The sequence below is a fragment of the Ylistrum balloti genome, unplaced genomic scaffold (assembly GCF_031769215.1).
Source record: "Ylistrum balloti isolate Yb309-2 unplaced genomic scaffold, AGI_CSIRO_Ybal_v1 Utg369956, whole genome shotgun sequence".
Classification (NCBI taxonomy): Eukaryota; Metazoa; Mollusca; class Bivalvia; order Pectinida; family Pectinidae; genus Ylistrum; species Ylistrum balloti.
Window position 1 is genome coordinate 95,607 of NW_026782056.1, and position 18,349 is coordinate 113,955.

The following is an 18,349-nucleotide window of genomic DNA, read 5'->3' on the forward strand; positions in this document are numbered from 1 at the left end:
CGACCTTTCTGTGTTTATATTATGGCTCCTTCCAGCGTGGTGATAGATATTCGCACGACTTCGCTCAGAGCGGATCTACCTGCACGTGTAGAGGACTGTACGTCATATCCTTGTACCCATATTACATATCGATTTTATTATTCAGCCTACTTGTTTTCGTAGATTCCATCAACGTTTTAATTCTTTTGACATATAAAAAAGGACGTTAGCAGCGAGATCACTTTCTTAAGTTGCAGACAGAATGTAAACACCACGTGTCAACAAATACACGAATATGACAAGTCTAGTTACGTTTAAGTTAATTTCGTAGTAAAGAGAAACAAAACCTGACACGAAGAAAACATATCTGATTTTAAAACACGTGTTTCTCATGATCACCCAGCAGGGAATTTAAAGGAGCGACACAGAAACGCGACAGAACTCCAATGGTAGTAGACGTGGCTAGAGACAGCAGTGTGGGAATACCAAACATAGAACAGAGAACGGGTGTTGTTACAAGTTAGAAATTAAGAATCTGCAGAAGTGGAAAGTAAACAGTTTTAACTCTCAGGTAAGTTACAATAAGTTCTTAATATTATTATCCTTTAATTCGTTGAGTTTAACATTGTACTATATGTGAGAGAGGAGAATAATGTTCTTTATATCATATATATGTATATCAGAAATTTAGGTTAGTGACAGAGGAAGATAGTGTACATTATGTTAAACGTGTAAGATATTTAGGTAAGTGACAGGAGAATGGTGTGCTTTATGTTATATGTATAAGATATTTAGGTACGTGACAGAGGAGAATGGTGTGCTTTATGTTGTACAAGATAGTATACTTCATGTTAAACGTACTGTATAAGATATTTAGGTAAGTGACAGAGGAGAATGGTGTGCTTTATGTTGTACAAGATAGTATACTTCATGTTAAACGTACTGTATAAGATATTTAGGTAAGTGACAGAGGAGAATGGTGTGCTTTATGGTGTACAAGATAGTATACTTCATGTTAAACGTACTGTATAAGATATCTAGGTAAGTGACAGAGGAGAATGGTGTGCTTTATGTTGTACAAGATAGTATACTTCATGTTAAACGTACTGTATAAGATATTTAGGTAAGTGACAGAGGAGAATGGTGTGCTTTATGTTGTACAAGATAGTATACTTCATGTTAAACGTACTGTATAAGATATTTAGGTAAGTGACAGAGGAGAATGGTGTGCTTTATGTTGTACAAGATAGTATACTTCATGTTAAACGTACTGTATAAGATATTTAGGTAAGTGACAGAGGAGAATGGTGTGCTTTATGTTGTATGTATGAGATATTTAGGTAAGTGACAGAGGAGAATGGTGCGCTTTATGTTATATGTATAAGATATTTAGGTAAGTGACAGAGGAGAATGGTGTGCTTTATGTTTTACGTATGAGATATTTAGGTAAGTGACAGGTGAATAGTGTGCGATGTATTTTATACATCAGATATGTTGGTGACGTGTAGATATCGGATATTATTGATAAATGTGAGTGATTTGAAGAAAACGTACTTTCGGTATTATTTTCGTTAGAAAATGTTACAACTTTAGGAAGAAGCGATACGTTTTTCATTAGTACGCCTTCTTATTTTTCAATGATGCATTACAACACTAAATATTTACTCTATAAATACTGGCCTATAAAGTCACTAATTTAAAATCAGTGCATTGTTTGTTCTAAGTTGTGAGATAAGGTGATAACTAGCAGAAAAACAAACAAACAAAATAATATATTGGCTGTCTCCTTCCTTGATAAACTTTAATATAAAGACATGTTCACTTAAAGGTTGATTTCCAACTAAATTCTTCGTTGAAATCAGATTATTACAACATGCAGCTCTAAACTCTAAATTCTTCACGTTTAAATGTTTCCAAATCCTGCTGGTTTTACGATTAACAGTGGGGTTTTCTGCTGTACTTGATCTCGTTTTTACCCTCCATCTTCTGATAGGTATAAACTATGTTTTATATGTTTCCATGGTTATAAGCATTACGCCACATTAATGTATTTACACTTCTGATATCTAGGACGGATTTAATTGGCTATCGGCCAATATCTAAACTAGAAATTTTCTTTAATTTTCTTGGGTGTTTAGAGCTTTCTGTAATTTCTCAGTAACCCGATTCGGTTGTTGTCCGTAAAGTATGAAATTGTGGAGTGTTTCTTTGTAGTTGTCATACAGCCTTCGATGCACTCAATTTGCTGGCATATAAACATGATTGTAAACAGCTGCCATGTCATTTTGTCTGACCCGACCATATTCCGGGATGATTATAAAAATGAACAACTTGCACTTTTGTGTTTTATAAACATGTGGTCAACATCTGTTGGACAGGAAAGGGAGACGATCGAATATATAAAAAAATCATTTTTTGTTAATCACGTGTAGGTATAAATTGTCCATTTAGTGAATTGTTGGTTACAATGACACCACATGTATCAACATGACACCAATGTAACAAAACAGACCTACTAATTAGGCTTCATTACTCAATTAGGATATTGTTATTTCATATTCCACACCCTGTGATCATGACGTAAACCATCCCACGCGAATCGACTCGGTCGTGAAAGCTCACGATACATTTTGATAAGATAACACCATGGTTTGAATGAAGGACGAAGGCTGTTTACAATGACTGGTGCCTAGACTGTCAATTAAAATTGTCTGTAAATGTAATCTTATAATACAATTTGTACAACACTAAATGTTTATTTATATCTGTCTATTAATATCTTAGAGCTATATATAGATATCATCAATCTATGACCGTTGATTTATGATTTCCACGTGAGAAAAACATTTAAATTAAATGGTGATCCCCTTTAACGAACACAACAAAAACTAGATCTCCCAAACAAAATCTGAGTCTCAAGTCTCTGTTTTAATTACTGACACAGCAATTGTAAATAATATTTGAACAACGTTTCTACATTTTGAAGTGCAAAGGTTTGTTTCGCCAAATTGTTTATAGTCCCTAAATCCAGCATTTCTTGTATAAATACCAAACACACGCGGTTGGCTGTTACGCCCATATTGTTTACATGGATAGATCGTGTGTGTCGCATATCATGGAGAAAATGTGTAGTGGTGTCTCTATTTGTGTAAGTTAGAAAACAACCTGTGGTATGTTCTGCTGTTGAAATACTAACCAACCATGGGAGTTTCCAGCTATTATGAAACACATGTAATGATAGAAGGAAAAAGGCTTGTATTTTTATGATGTATGTTTAACACATTTTGTGTATGGAGGTCAGTATCGTTCAATGACCAGATACTCAATAGCATCACAGTTTGAATCAATCGACTTTTGTCCGGGAAATAGGTTTCCATTTAAATTGCCATTATGATTTACGTTTCCAATTTGAACCAAGCGCCCCGTTTGATAATAAGATAAGATGAAAATGACTATATTTAGAAGTAAAGGCATAAAGAAATCATTTCTAAACTGGGAATCAAAACATATCATTTCTAGCAAACAGATATGAAGACCAATATAATGAATACAAAAACGACATTACAACGCATACAAAATTGGCCATTTGTTCTACTCTACTTGTTGATTATGCGATGACGAAACCCAGCGTCTTTAACATCACGCCATTCGCCGATAATGGAAGCATTTTATGTTTTCAAAAGGTAACCAGTATATTCCTAACCCAAAGGAAATGTGTCACTGCTTTTTTTTTTTAAAGTTCATATCCATACCACCTGTTCTTATTAAATTTTCTTGTAGAATTACATTCAGTGCTGTTCTTCGTGGGAACTGGAGTTCGCTGAATGGGAACTGAAATGCTTTGTTATTTAAAACCTATTTATATTTATTTACTGGTCATAACAGGTTAACAGACTTTGTGATAAACTGGATGTTTATCATAATTGCAAATTCTCTCCCAGCTGTCCTTCCTTTCAGTCTTAATCATTCTAATTATATATACCCCCAGATAATTGATTTCCGTTGTCTTTTTTTAATTTTTATTATTTTTTTTTATTTTTACAGAAATCTATTTTCAGATATACTTTATAACACTGCAGGATATTCTGACAATTGTAACACCGTGGATACCGTGAAAGTTCGGACGGTACACCGTCATTTGTTTTAGTGTACTAGCTAATGTCAAGTTCAACTGGGTAAGCCATCAGTTTAGCTGGCAGGTAAATTATTTCAATTTCATCGCTGTAATCTTTCTAAACTTTATGACATTAAATTCATGCGCAGGGGCCAAACAACATATCTATTTCTTTAGATAAGTTTTACTATGTCGCTTAGCAAGGTTTCGGCACAAACAGTCCAAAACAATCAATAATTTGCGCCATTGGTTAATGAAGACTTGTTGTGGTTTATAAAGTGTATGCATTCTTATGAAAATATTTCATTGAGTGGTCGGGTGGTCTATTGCTAACACGATTCGTGTACTCCGGTTTCCTTCCATTGTAAAACCCTTCCTTTTTAATTCGGACCTAGAGTGATTGACAGAAGCATACAGTGCATAGCTATGGAACTTGTTTCTCAATAGCTGTCAATTGAAATTTGTATTTCTATATATGATGTGCAATTTACGAAGGGAATAAGACCGAAATCCCTCAGATACCGAAGTTGAATCGGCAATGTTATATTTACAATGATTGAATATACAACTGATTAAACCTAAACCTCAGATGTTTCTTCCCGTGTGTAAACCCCGTCCCTATCCTCCAGATACCCTCTACCTTCTATTGAATCCTGCGATTTCCTGGTCTTAAATCGATAAACCAACTTTTTCATTGTGAGAAGCGAAGGAGACAGAGAATAACATTCAGGTTCTGTCCAGTCTGGTCAAGACTATAATTGTGGAATTTTTGAAGAACTGCCTAATAATGATTCAAACCAATGGGAAAATTGACATATGAGTAACATAAAATTGATATTTTTCATAATGTACTTGTTATAGTGGTATGTTAAATCAGAAGAACTCCGAGGGATGATTTTGATTATAAAAGCTCCTAGAACTAGTCTTGTCTCGAACTTTAATTTGGCTCACTGCTCTTTGCCTCGCTGTCACCGAACAATTACCAACGCTCCTAACCCAAATCCTAGTTCTGCTGATGAGATATTCGGCTCAATTACATAACTTGATGACTTGTGCAAGTCTAAAAACTACTTCAGTAGGTGATAGTGTTGACACCAGTAGTTTTTTTTTTAAATCAAACTGCAGTAATAGGATAACAGAATGTTATTACATATATTTTACAATACCCGGTGTCCGATTTCGTCCTCACGTTATTATAAGTATTGTGAGTAACTGTTTTTATTGCCTCAGATGTGATATTACAGTTTCATGTCGCCACATATCTTGTGAAACAAACAGGAGAGAGTCAAAATGTCGTTGAAATATCAATTACATATTTGTAAAGGAAATTTAGAAATCATTACCTTTATAATACGTCGAGTGATGTACATGAACCTGAGTTAACATTCCTTTATAACGTCGAGTGATGTACGTGAACCTGAGTTAATATTCCTTTATAACGTCAAGTGATGTACGTGAACCTGAGTTAATATTCCTTTATAACGCCGAGTGTTGTAGGTGAACCTGGGTTAACATTCCTTTATAACGCCGAGTGTTGTACGTGAACCTGAGTTAATATTCCTTTATAACGCCGAGTGTTGTACGTGAACCTGGGTTAACATTCCTTTTTAGCGTCGAGTGATGTACGTGAACCTGAGTTGATATTCCTTTATAACGCCGAGTGTTGTAGGTGAAGCTGAGTTAACATTCCTTTATAACGTCGAGTGATGTAGGTGAAGCTGAGTTAACATTCCTTTATAACGTCAATCATTTGATATTTCCATTGTGTATACTTCCATAATCCCATTCCAAACTAAAAGAATGCTTCGTGCTTACCTATGATATCTTCCGTTTCCTATGAAGGTGAAAGGAAGTACAAAGATATTTTTGTTAACTGTAATTAAGTGTTTTTTGTGAGAAAATATGTCCAAATAAAAAAAGATTCGATATTTTGAATTCCGATGGAAACAAACTTTTTATACGACGCTTAATTCATTAAAGAGCTTATCAAAGCTGATCATCAAGAACGACCCTGCGAAATCCTACAATTTCCACTTTCAGATTTGTTGTTGATGTCTTCTCTTTAGATAACAGGGAATTTAATGACTATGTCCATAATATATATACCCTGAACTGGTAATCAAGGACACGACAGGCTCTCTTATGTCGATCTTTACATTCAACGAATCAGGAACATTTTTCACCAAACTATATAAGCATGACGTTTTCAATTTCCCTATTGTGAATTTCGATTTTTTGAGAGCGAATGCCTTTCATACAAAACCCATGGTGTTTACATGTTACAGATTCGACATTTTTCTAATTATCACGATTTTTGTGCATACTTATCTTTATGGAAAATACGCGATATGATGTTGGTCGATTTTTTTACTCGTTACTAAGCATATCTGTTGGTTCCATCGATGACTACCATGTTTTCATTTGGGAACAAGACATTACTTACTTTTTTTTTTATTTTTGAGTGTATCACGCTGTGCCTCGTGACTGCTATCGAAGAGAGCGGTGGCTAATAAACCCATTTACCTGTCCAGTAATCCTTTAAAATTCTTGCAGTTTGCTAGCTTTCAAGAGCGGATACACTGTGTAGTGGAAGGGACTGACAAATTGGTTTTATTACAAGAGAAAAGTAGTAACGCTCTCAAACCTCAAACGTTTACTTCATTGCTGGTATCATAATCCGCGTTTTTTTTTTTTTTTTTTTCCATCGCAATGGAATCCACCGCACATCCTTTCTAAATCGTGAATTAGATAAAGATATATAAAGCGAAATGCAGGATAAGTGTTCTGGAGCGTTTTCCTGTTGAGTAAGATATTGAATCACTCATAGATCTTGAAATATAGACACCATTCCTATTTCAGGAGAGAAGTTACCACACAAAGAGTTTTAATAACTTTCTGAAAATGAAAATTCGCCCCTCCATGGACATTAAAATGGCTCTACGGGAAATTACGGGGGAATGATTTAGTAGACTCTAATGCCACGGTTTTATCTGTGAAAATTGCAATGATAGCATGTACGGAACACAGCCGCACAACAGTAACACTCAAAAAGAGATACCCGCGGGTCCGGCTCGGCGCCATTATATCTAGCGTGGTGTTCTCAGACCAGCACGTTGTTAATAACGTGCTACTAAACGAGAGTTATTGTTAAAAATATAAAGAAAATCATAAACGGGGGAAATTTAGTATGTCGTAGATCGATACTAAGGCTAAGAGAAATCCGGTACAATGATCGACTAATCCATTTAATGTTATCTTCGTAGAATTAAACTTGCTGCAGCCTTTCAGCTTTTTTTTATATGTAACTACCACTAAAAGCTGTAAGACATCCTTCATGGCCTTATCAAAAAATAAGTCGCTTTTCTGATAAAAGCACGCACTTTTCTGTTTAGTTCTCAGCTATAAACTGATATATGTTCAATGATTTTTTTACTTTTAAGAAATGTCTGCCTTTCCATTCTCTCTCTTTCGCTTCTTTACGAGTTTACAACAAGAGAAACACGTACCAAAGATAATTACAATTCCGCTCCCGCATCCTCTTTATAACTAATTAAACTAAAGTTTAAGGTATATCTTACTGTAATGCCCTGTTTCTTTGTGCTGTTAATCATTTATAATCCGTCGTTTAAATACATTATATCTTAGTGGCGCCTCAGATAATTACACAGATACCACTGCTTACTCACTTAATTGATTGCCTTGACACGAAGAAAATTTCTGATATATGGTTCACTATATTTTTTTTTTTCGATTTTATTGAGAAAAGAAACAAATTAAGACTCGCTTTCAATAAAAAAAATCGTCTTCAATGTTAACATTATAATTCTTATAGCCACAGCTAAATGTAATATGGCGCACTGTGACTGTCCACTGTGGTACAATTGCCCTACCAAAAGTTGCTGCAGACAATTAGACGTAAGCTTTGGCGTGGGGATTATGACGTCGTTTGTGTAAACTAGGACTTAGAAAAGTCTATCTACATCTAAGTCCATGATGTGAAGTAGAATAGATCAAATAATTTCATTATCGTTCTATTAATCGAAAACCTGCAGAAAGCGACTTATGAATTTGTTGCCAATAAGTATCACACAAATGGTATTTCCAACGTTGTATTTTAAAAGTGTCAATAGTATTTTGGCTTCTAATTCGCACTTTGCATACTACTGGAGCCTTATGCGTTCCTGTACAGATTCTAGAATCATAACTCAGAAGGAAATATATATATCAATTAGTAAAGATACACGGTTTTACACTTCCACATCAGATGCTTGATGAAGTATTTGTCTGAATTTAACAGAAACTGACAGATACTGGACATTCCTATTGTAATCAGTTTTGTTAGTGATAAACAGAATTTCATACATGTGCATTTAATTTGGGAAAATATAGCAGGGTCATATCAACCAAGTTATATGCAAATTAGCAATGTTTGCAGAAATGCAGTCGTTAGTATGCGTAATTCTATTTGAATTTGCATTTTATAAATATTCATAAAGTCAGCGATTTCTTTTTTCAAATTTGTTTTAAAATGCTTTGGGGCAATATTTCAACGAGCGTCAGATGGAGAACCTGAAAGGTTCTTGGTCCTCTCTTCACAACTACTTTTCTAATAGGAAATCGATACCTCTTGTCTCAACTCATTGAACACATTTCACGAAAACATCCGAAACAGAGATACAATTTTAAAAGAAACAGAATGAAAATGTTTTGGCCATTGTAGTCTCCTGTAGCCATGATTGGAAAATATTTTCCAGTCATGGATATATTTGGCATGATTTTTTTAAGGCCAAAATGAAACTTTTATTTCCCTTTATGTAGCTTGAAAAAATTATTTTTCAGCCCCATCTGTAACCGATCTAGGATCGAATTATACCGGAACTAATACGTAATTTCCCCTCAGAGTTATCACATATTTCAATAATGAGTTATTTCTGACTTTCGTTTTCGATATACTTAACACTATGTCAGAGATTTCGTATCTTAACGATGACCATGCAATACTCGTATGTTGCTTCTTGGAAATAACAAACAAAACCAACCAACTTCCTCATGTTACTCCGAGGTATTGAAATCGAAATTACGGCCATCTTTTTCGACAACGTAATTCGATTCTTCACCAGTAACACAATACCAAATCAAAAAATCGTTCATACTACTTTTATTTACTTAAATGAAACTGCATATCGTTGCAATATTTGGTAATTGCACGTATAATTCCCTATTTCCAACCACGAGCCAGTGTTACATTTAAAAAAATAAAATCATTTTGAATTTTGAACATTTGAGCAAGAAGGACAGTGCTGTTTGTTTACCGAGACTTTATCATCAACCACCATAAAGACTAGATATATTGCTAAAGTTACTATGTAGCTCTCCGATCACTTGCCATTGTTTGTTGTAGGTTTCAATTAGTTTCCTCCATAAAGTTGACCGCGGTTTTCAAGGTGAGATTTATGCTATGAAAGTGCAACATTTTAAGTAAATGAAGTAAGCATTGTATTGTATTCATACGGATCACAAAGCCTACTTTCCTTTAGGTGATACAAATGTATTTGTAGCGAGAACGAAGAGATAGATCTTGCGTTTCGTCTTCCAATGTGCTGTAGTATAGTACACAACTTAATGTCAATTAGCATTCTTGATACAATGCAAAAATATTGAAATGTTCGCCATCAAGATTCCTGTAATGATGGTGGATACAGAAGACTGTATGTCACGAGAACGCTTGTCAGGCATGACAAGTCATTAAGTTTACAGTTGTGTGTTGCGTGATCGTCTGTTCAGGATCTGAATGCATCGGGACATAGTGGAGCAGTAGGACTTTTGCCATTGATTTATAACATTGAGTGCTCGATTGAAATAGGGAAAAAGTAACGCTCCTGAAACTCTCAATAAATCTTATGAAAATAAAGCTGTTACTTTGGAATTTATCAAGAAAATGTATTATTTAAAGAACAGATGTGTTAACACGATACAAATTGACACGACAGATACAGTAATACGACAGTTGCTAGGATTACGCTATTAAAGCCATAAATACGGGTTAGAAGTGATTTATATCGGTGAACTGACATGAAATTTACGTCTTCTTGTTCCCACTGTTGTGAATATAAAAAAACAAAAAATGGTTATTATGTTTTTTCCCAGCCAGACCTTTTAGAAAATGTATTGTCTCCTCAGCTTTTCAAATCTGTGGTCATCTTAATCAGACTTGTAAATCTGTGATCTTCTTATTCACAGTTGTGAATCTGTGGTCTTAGTCAGCATTGTAAATGTGTGGTGTTAGTCAAATTTGTAAATCACTTGTCTCTTAATCAGGTTCGTTAAACATGTTGCCTCATCAGTCGAACCTATAGTAGCTTTCCCCTTTTCCAGATCCAGTCAATTGGTTGTCTTCTAAAATAGACGTGGTTAAAAACATTTTTTTCCTCAGATAAATATGTTTGCCTAGTTTTCTCCTCCGCTTGGCTAACTCGTTTTCTGCCTAGACAGACATATTTGCCAAGTTTCTCCTCAGCCAGGCCTCGTTCGGCCACTTACTTTCCGAGATTCACTTGCTGCGCTCGCTGCCAGTCAAATATGGCATGCTAAAATACACCCGAGTTATAATTTCCCTTGATGTAATTGCCTGTCTCCTACTTTGGGCACCCTCTTCGCTGGGTACCCTCTTTTGTGGACAGCCTCTACTGTGGGCACCCTCTTCTGTGAACACCCTCTTCTGTGGACAGCCTCTTCTGTGGGCACCCTCTTCTGTGGGTAGCCTCTTCTGTGGACAGCCTCTTCTGTGGACAGCCTCTACTGTGGACAGACTCTTCTGTGGACACCCTCTTCTGTGGGCACCTTCTTCTATGGACAGTCACATCTGTGGATAGACTTTTCTGTGAGCGCCATTTTCTTTGTTCAGCCTCTCCTGTGAACATTCTCTTCTGTGGGCACCTTCTTCTGTGAACACCCTCTTCTGTGGGCACCTTCTTCTGTGAACACTCTCTTCTGTGGGCACCTTCTTCTATCGACAGCCTCTTCGGTGGAATGCCTCTTCTGTGGACACTCTTCAAATGACATTTTGCCTTTTAAAAGCAAAACGCTCAACCAATATTTATTACACTGCCTATTACAAAAATGGAAGTTGTAGAATGTCCCAGCTCATTTTATAAACTATGTAGTATATCATATACGCCCTGATGTTTGCTTCTCCTCTCTGAATGTTTTCCCTAGGTTGCTTTTAGTTTAAACAGTATTTTATTTACTTTTACAATAATATTTCACACGCATAATTACATTTGGTATGAGAAACCTGAAAATTATATTGATTTCTTTCCAAGATTGTTATTGAAATATAGATATATACATTAACATAAATACTTAGATTGGTTATTTAGTGGTACGAACTGGAGCGATAAATTCATGACTTCCGTGCCAGAAAGAGAAATGATACGAATGTCCCTTGGTCTGTACCTGATATATGCTAGAAAGTGCGTGTACTTGTGTACGGTACGTAAGGCTGTTATTCTCTCAAGACTACTTGAAGTGGAGGATACCTCCAATGAGTGACATATTGACACGATTAAGATGCCTTCTCGTCTAGTCCTTGATAACAGAGTTATCGTGCGTTAATCAAATGAAAATACCAAATCAAAATGTACTATTGTAGACGATCGTTGATTAAATAAGAAATTCTGAAGCTTTTTGTCATTCTTGTAAGTACTGAAAAGCATTTCTTATTGTGATACAATAAAAACGTACACAGTATACGAACACGTATACTTTCTCTACATGACTGATAAAGGTTTTTGATACAAGTCGGCGCATATCTCCGTACTGTAAGGAATGTTTCTTCTGAGAAAAAAAATCCAGTATTTCACATTTTTTCTGGTGAGGACTTTTTTAAACGTTTGACTTTAGAAAGTAGGTTAAAAGCAAAAACTATATATGTTGCCATACTAGTTTTTTCTATGATAATCAGAAAAATAAGGTAAAAATTCTATATTTTTCACTTGATTAAACGATCTTTAAACTGCATATCATCCGAAAAATGAAAATGTTCCTTTATTTGACCATCAAGGACTAAACTTCAAAAGAGACTTTATGTTTGGATAGAGAGATTTTCGATGATACTTTTAATGATTCAAAAAAAGGTGTCTCCGTGATTTAAGTGTTTCCTTTTCCACCAAGATCAAGTAACAAGCTGAAATATTTTTCCAATTCATAAAAATCCGGGAAAATGGTCCATCGATCGTTTCTAAATCCGTCACGTGACGTGTTCACGTGTAGTTAGAAATTTTAAGCAAATTATGATATCACTTTATGATTTGACACCACATATCTACGTAATTGTTGACTTAAGTAAATCAATGATAAAGTCTATGCATAGTGTAGATGTTTGTTGTTGGTCCCTGAAAAAGACATGACAATAAACAATCGGCATCACGCTATATCAGTATGATGTCAGGCCAACAAAGGACTCATGGACTCTCGGTGAGTGTGTAATAAATCAAATCGGCAAACGAATAATAGGGAGTCATGTTATTTTGATAAAGTTATTGTTCTATTACGGCGCATTTGGAAATCACCCATTGGTAGTCAATCGAGTTACCGCCAAAGAATGTACCATTGCGCTCTCAGCTGCTTTAAAAATACATTTCGTGGGCTATGTTGACGTCAGCCATGAATATGTATGATGTAGTTTATTCAAAACTGCCAAGTGATATAGTATTTGTGTACATGAATTATTCAACATCAAACTATTTGGTTTCTGAATAATGTGCTATATAACATGATTTATTTGATAATGTCAATATCGTAAAGACCAGATTTAAATTCGACTGTAACGTGTCATTATCTACCAGAATATTTAAAGTTTACGTCACGAGTAAATAATTGATCAGGCTTGCTGCTATCTTCGTATTAAATACAACCTTCAATTTAGGACATACAATTTTACATAGGCTTGAAAGTGATGGATTTAAAAGCCACAAAGTAAATTACACGTATGAAGATGTGATTTATGAAATCTATATAACAGACCTGATATCAGCATGTCTTAGATCAAAGAACTAAGGCAGCATTTCTTCTCAATCACAGGACTATTGCATTTTTATATGGAAATTGTGAAAGGGACTAAACACAGACTTAGATAAGATTCGTTTATCGTGACAAGTTTCTTAGAAATCAATGATGGCTAATGCCCTTATATCTCAATATAATGCAGTGCTCAAACAGTAGATCTGTATATTGCTTCTTTGTTCACACACGAAAGCCACGGAGCTGTATGTTGGTGTTCGAATTTAAGTGGAAATTACGTATTATAAAACTATTACGTAAGAATGTTTTAACATTACATTGCTCTAAAACACTATCGCATGCTCACAAATGATATTATATTTTTCAGTTTATTTGCAGGTCAGAAAACATACACTATACATTTGGTACATGTATCAAACATACTGTGCCCAGTTACTTATTCTGGAGGATTTGTCGGTGTATTTAATCGCATACCGTAAAGAAACCAAATTATTTGCATACAATATAACAGATAAATATTTGTGTTTTCTTTTTTTATTTCCATGTGTTTCTCCACGCATATCTTTACGTCTTTACTATGACATATTTGCAGATTTAACATACAATATGCACCTCGTGTATGTTCCTTCTTATGACACATTTGCCGATCTCCTCGTATCAATAACATGATATTTTGTTTCAAGACAGAGTATAAAAAGGCGTTGTTTGTCGATGTCACTATTTACTGTTATAGTGGAGGTCAGGCAATTGTCCTTTTGACCCCTGCCCATACCAGTTCAGCAAAATTGCCGGGCTCATGCTAAGTTCAGGATATTTTTAGCGACGAGTAATCAACGTCCCGGTAAATACAATATTTTATAGAAAAATAAATTAGTGCAATTTGAAACACCTCGGAAACATGCTGGTTTCGGAATCTACTGTACCAAATGAAGCGTCATTTGATGGATATTGCCATCAGATTATTTAATCAGTATTGCTGTAGACTCGGGACATGTCGTCAGACAGAATCAGTCTTTACCGCACTAATGAATCACACACTCTATTTGATTTTAGTATACATTGATGCGATATTTATGTTTGTAGGCCGCCTTCCAATTACGTAACTTTGATTCCATCTCACAGAAGTACACAATTTCGTGGTGGTTTTTAATTTAAACAAATGAACAGTTAACGTACTAGCGTTACTTAGAACGACGGTAAATTCATTGCCCATGATAGGAATGGGAAATTCAACACGTTTTATGGTTTGAGCACAATTACATGTGTACATTTCATTGTGCTTGACATTTTTGAAACCCTCCCAAAAAGTTATTTTCATTATACTAGAAAATATGACAGCATCTCCTCTTATTATGTATTCTGTATAATATTACACATGTGACTGATATTGTAACGTTTGTCTTTTCTTATTGCTATCATCCTATATATATAAATTCATTGTCCATGATAGGAATGAGAAATTCAACACGTTTTATGGTTTGAGCACAACTACATGTGTGCATTTCATTGTGCTTGACATTTTTGAAACCCTCATATATATATATATATATATATATATATATATATACAAATCATTTACGAACGTCATTAATCAGGACATAATACATTCATGCGTTATGACCAATGACAAAACAGTACCGCGCGGTGTCACACCGCGGTATAGTGAAGTTCTATGACAAGATATAACCGTCCTGAAACACTTATACCGCAGTCCTGCTCATCGTGACAAGATACAACTGTGCTGAGCCACGTTACGGCATATTGCAGACCTATTCCCCGTGACAAGATACAACTGTGCTGAGCTATGTGACGGCATATTGCAGACCTATTCCCCGTGTCCTGAACCACGTGGCGTTATTTTGCTTTTGTAATATGAGATATATCATAGCCAACAAAACACAAAGAATGCTGGACCGACAGCAGGAATCTAATCTTATAGTCTATTTCTGTATACAATATATAATTACAGTAAGACGATATTCTATTTTAACGCAATATATACAGAGAAGAACACTACATTGTTCCATTAAACAGAATATATATCATTCAAATCATATACAATTCAGTCTCAAGCAAATTATAATCGGATTGCTACACACAGACCGGAGATGTCTGTTGTGGCTTTAAATTTTGCTTGGTTTATGCCTGATTCGATGAACTGTGCCTTGCAGATTCTGTGCAAAACACACTGCATTTTCATGTCCTAATTAAAAGTTGGTATTTGTTCTGTAGAAAGTAAAGGCTAATCGAATGTATGAGGCGCCGAGATATACCAGTTGTTGAAAAGGCGTGCATTTCTTTCGTTAATCACAGCTGAGTTCTGCGTATAATCATATACATGGTGTGTCCCTGCCACAACTAATGACTGGGTAAGTCAACGAGTCATACATCTTCTACTTAAGTACGAATGCAATTTTCGCTTGCTCAGAGTCTGTGTAGAGGATGGAACATTGTACAGTAAAATAACTGTCATTAAAGAAGACCCAGCACAAACTTTATTTGAAATTGTCCTACTTCCAAACGGTCCCAAAACTAACCTTCAAATCAAATTTGATTCTGTCATAATTGCAACTGCGGCGCCCTCCAAATTCCCCGTAATGACATTGATACATTCGTCCCCGCTTGTCTCAAATATCTCTGTTGTTTTCATAAACAAGCTAACACACTCCTGCTCACATCGTGCTACAAGCTATAAAATCCCTCTATATGCTAGAATCTGCTCTGATGTAAATAAATGGCTTGGAATTTCTCTTATTTTTTCCAACATTCCGTTCGGATTCATTAGATTGTTGAGCAATCTATACGAACGGATTGAATCCAGGCCTTACGTAATTGTTCTTTATATTCAAACATGTAATTTCCAACAATAACTAGGTTCTCATTTATCCTTCCTCAGCTTTATTTAGAAAGAACATTACAAATAAAAGCATTATTTGACAGAAATGACATATTTTCATCGCGTATTTTTAGCATAAATATTTTGTAATTCTTAGCTTGTTTTGAAATGTGCTATTCACATGTGTGTCATTTTTACAATCTTGAACCGTATTTTGCGATGTAAATTAGATTATTTTGACATTAAGTTTAACACGAAATTCGTTTATCATTAGGCCGACTGGAAAAGCAGGTCAGTAACTGATGTGAGTGAAAACAACATCATTCCCTTAGAATCGATTCCACGTGAAAATAAATACAAATTTCTGTATGGTATAATTAAGATATTGGCATGTCGATAATGATGTTTTGGTGTCCCAACTGGCCTAGTATGGTGAGTTTAACTCGATATACAGGATATTACCTCCCGTGAGGGATGTCCCTTAAAACTCGATACAACATATTTGCAGTAGATGGATGGAGCAAGTTGTTAGATCTGGAGTTCGTTTTCTGTCCTAGTAACTCTCCTACATACACAATCGTTTCTATCCTTTCTTAGATTTAATCTGTCAAAGTTTACTGAATTGCCGTTAAACAGTTTAGGACACAATTACTTCTTGGACTCAAGCTCTCGTCCTGTTTATATCTGTGGAAGAATTTTTCATTTCATTACAGTTTTATCACATTTCAAGAATAGGTGAGATTCTTATTTCGTAACTTGGCAAGCGTCAGCAACAACATAATTTATTTCCCAAATCAATTTTTCACACAATTTATAAAGATTCGTAGTCTCGTGGCAGGCACAGATAATGGAGGAAGAGGCTCTTTTTCTGATTGACGTACATTCGAAGCTTTCCGTTTTGTTGTTCAAGTTACTGTGTAGGATCACCTGCTGTATTTCCTTCAAGGAATGCTGTCACAACGAAAATTAATTGCTTTGATTGTTGGAATCAATCTCAGTGATATGACTTAAAGTTTCGTTCACTGTCTACTTACTCCGCCCTTGAGCTTAGCTAAACCAATCAGAAAGCATCAAACAGTAGGTTACATCCAAATGATCACCCGGGACCTACATCTTTAGAAACGTCTTGACGTAAGTGTCGACTCAGCTTAACAGTATCAATACTAACTCAGACGTAATCAAGATCTACAGACAATAAAGGTAAGTTTCTGAAATTGTTTTCAGAAAGGTTTAACACAGGAATTATAAGCTAGGATAATGTACCTAAGGCAACTAAATTATTATATTTCCGTTGATGAGAGGCATTGTAGGCGTTTGTTTGCTATATTAAGGACAATATGACTGATAAGCCTTGATTCAAATACGATTTTTCGCGTGTTCATGTATAGTTTCGTCTATGGGTCGTGTAAAATGAAATGTTACTAGGTACTTAAGTGATTTCAGTCTACGACTTTATTTGAAGGTAAAACTTTTCGTGGTGGACATTACCTAATTATGCACAAGATTTTCCAGATAACCCTTTCATTTTAGTAATTGTAAGTGCAATCTCTTAACTCTCTACAAAGTATAGGGTACTGTGGAAGATGATGATTTCCGGTCTCTAACCAGTGCTCAACGACAGAACAAATGGTAACACCATCTTAAGGCTTTGTGTCACTGGTCCTTGTTTACATTAGCGAACAATACCTTCTGTGTGTCATTAGTAAGTTTAATGACACATTGAAGACTACTTGATATGAACATGTTTCGGTCGAAGAAAAAAGGACTGTATCGATATTGTATGCGGTCATGAACAACATTCACCATATATTTTATACCATAATGGTACGTTGTGGTATGGCTGTCATGATATGTTATTGTTATTTGTCATCGATTACAAACAATGTTTTTGCGGATAATTTTTATTGAAAAAACACATTGCACCATATAACTGTTAGGAACTTGGACATTTCAATACGTTTATGTCAGAGGATTTGTAATAGGAACTTGGACATTTCAATACGTTTATGTCAGAGGATTTGTAATAGGAACTTGGACATTTCAATACGTTTATGTCAGAGGATTTGTAATAGGAACTTGGACATTTCAATACGTTTATGTCAGAGGATTTGTAATCTATTATACGATTCACTGAGTAAGTGTGATATTGTTTTGTCCGTTTCGCCGACATATGTTGCCTCTTCCTGATTCTGTTACATTCTATTAGTGTGTCCACCTGTGGTCATACGCCTGGATGTAATTGTGCCCAGACAGTATACTGTAACTAAATCGCATTTCGTCTCCATCCTCCGGGTCAATTAGTCTGTTCATGACAAAAGAATAATACAATTTGGATAGACATATTTCGACCAATCCTGTAACTGACTATTTGTCCGAATACCATTTAAAGGACAATGAAA

At 35.3% G+C, this 18,349-nt stretch overlaps 1 protein-coding gene across 1 annotated transcript in view; it reads left to right on the forward strand.

Moving 5' to 3' along the window:
• Positions 1-431: 431 nt before the first annotated feature.
• The window catches only part of LOC132547461 (tyramine/octopamine receptor-like), a 31,842-nt gene continuing 13,924 nt past the window's right edge, over positions 432-18,349 (forward strand). Inside the window, exon 1 of the mRNA XM_060211217.1 lies at positions 432-550. The gene's annotated coding sequence lies outside the window, so the exon portion shown is untranslated. The remainder of the gene's footprint in view (positions 551-18,349) is intronic.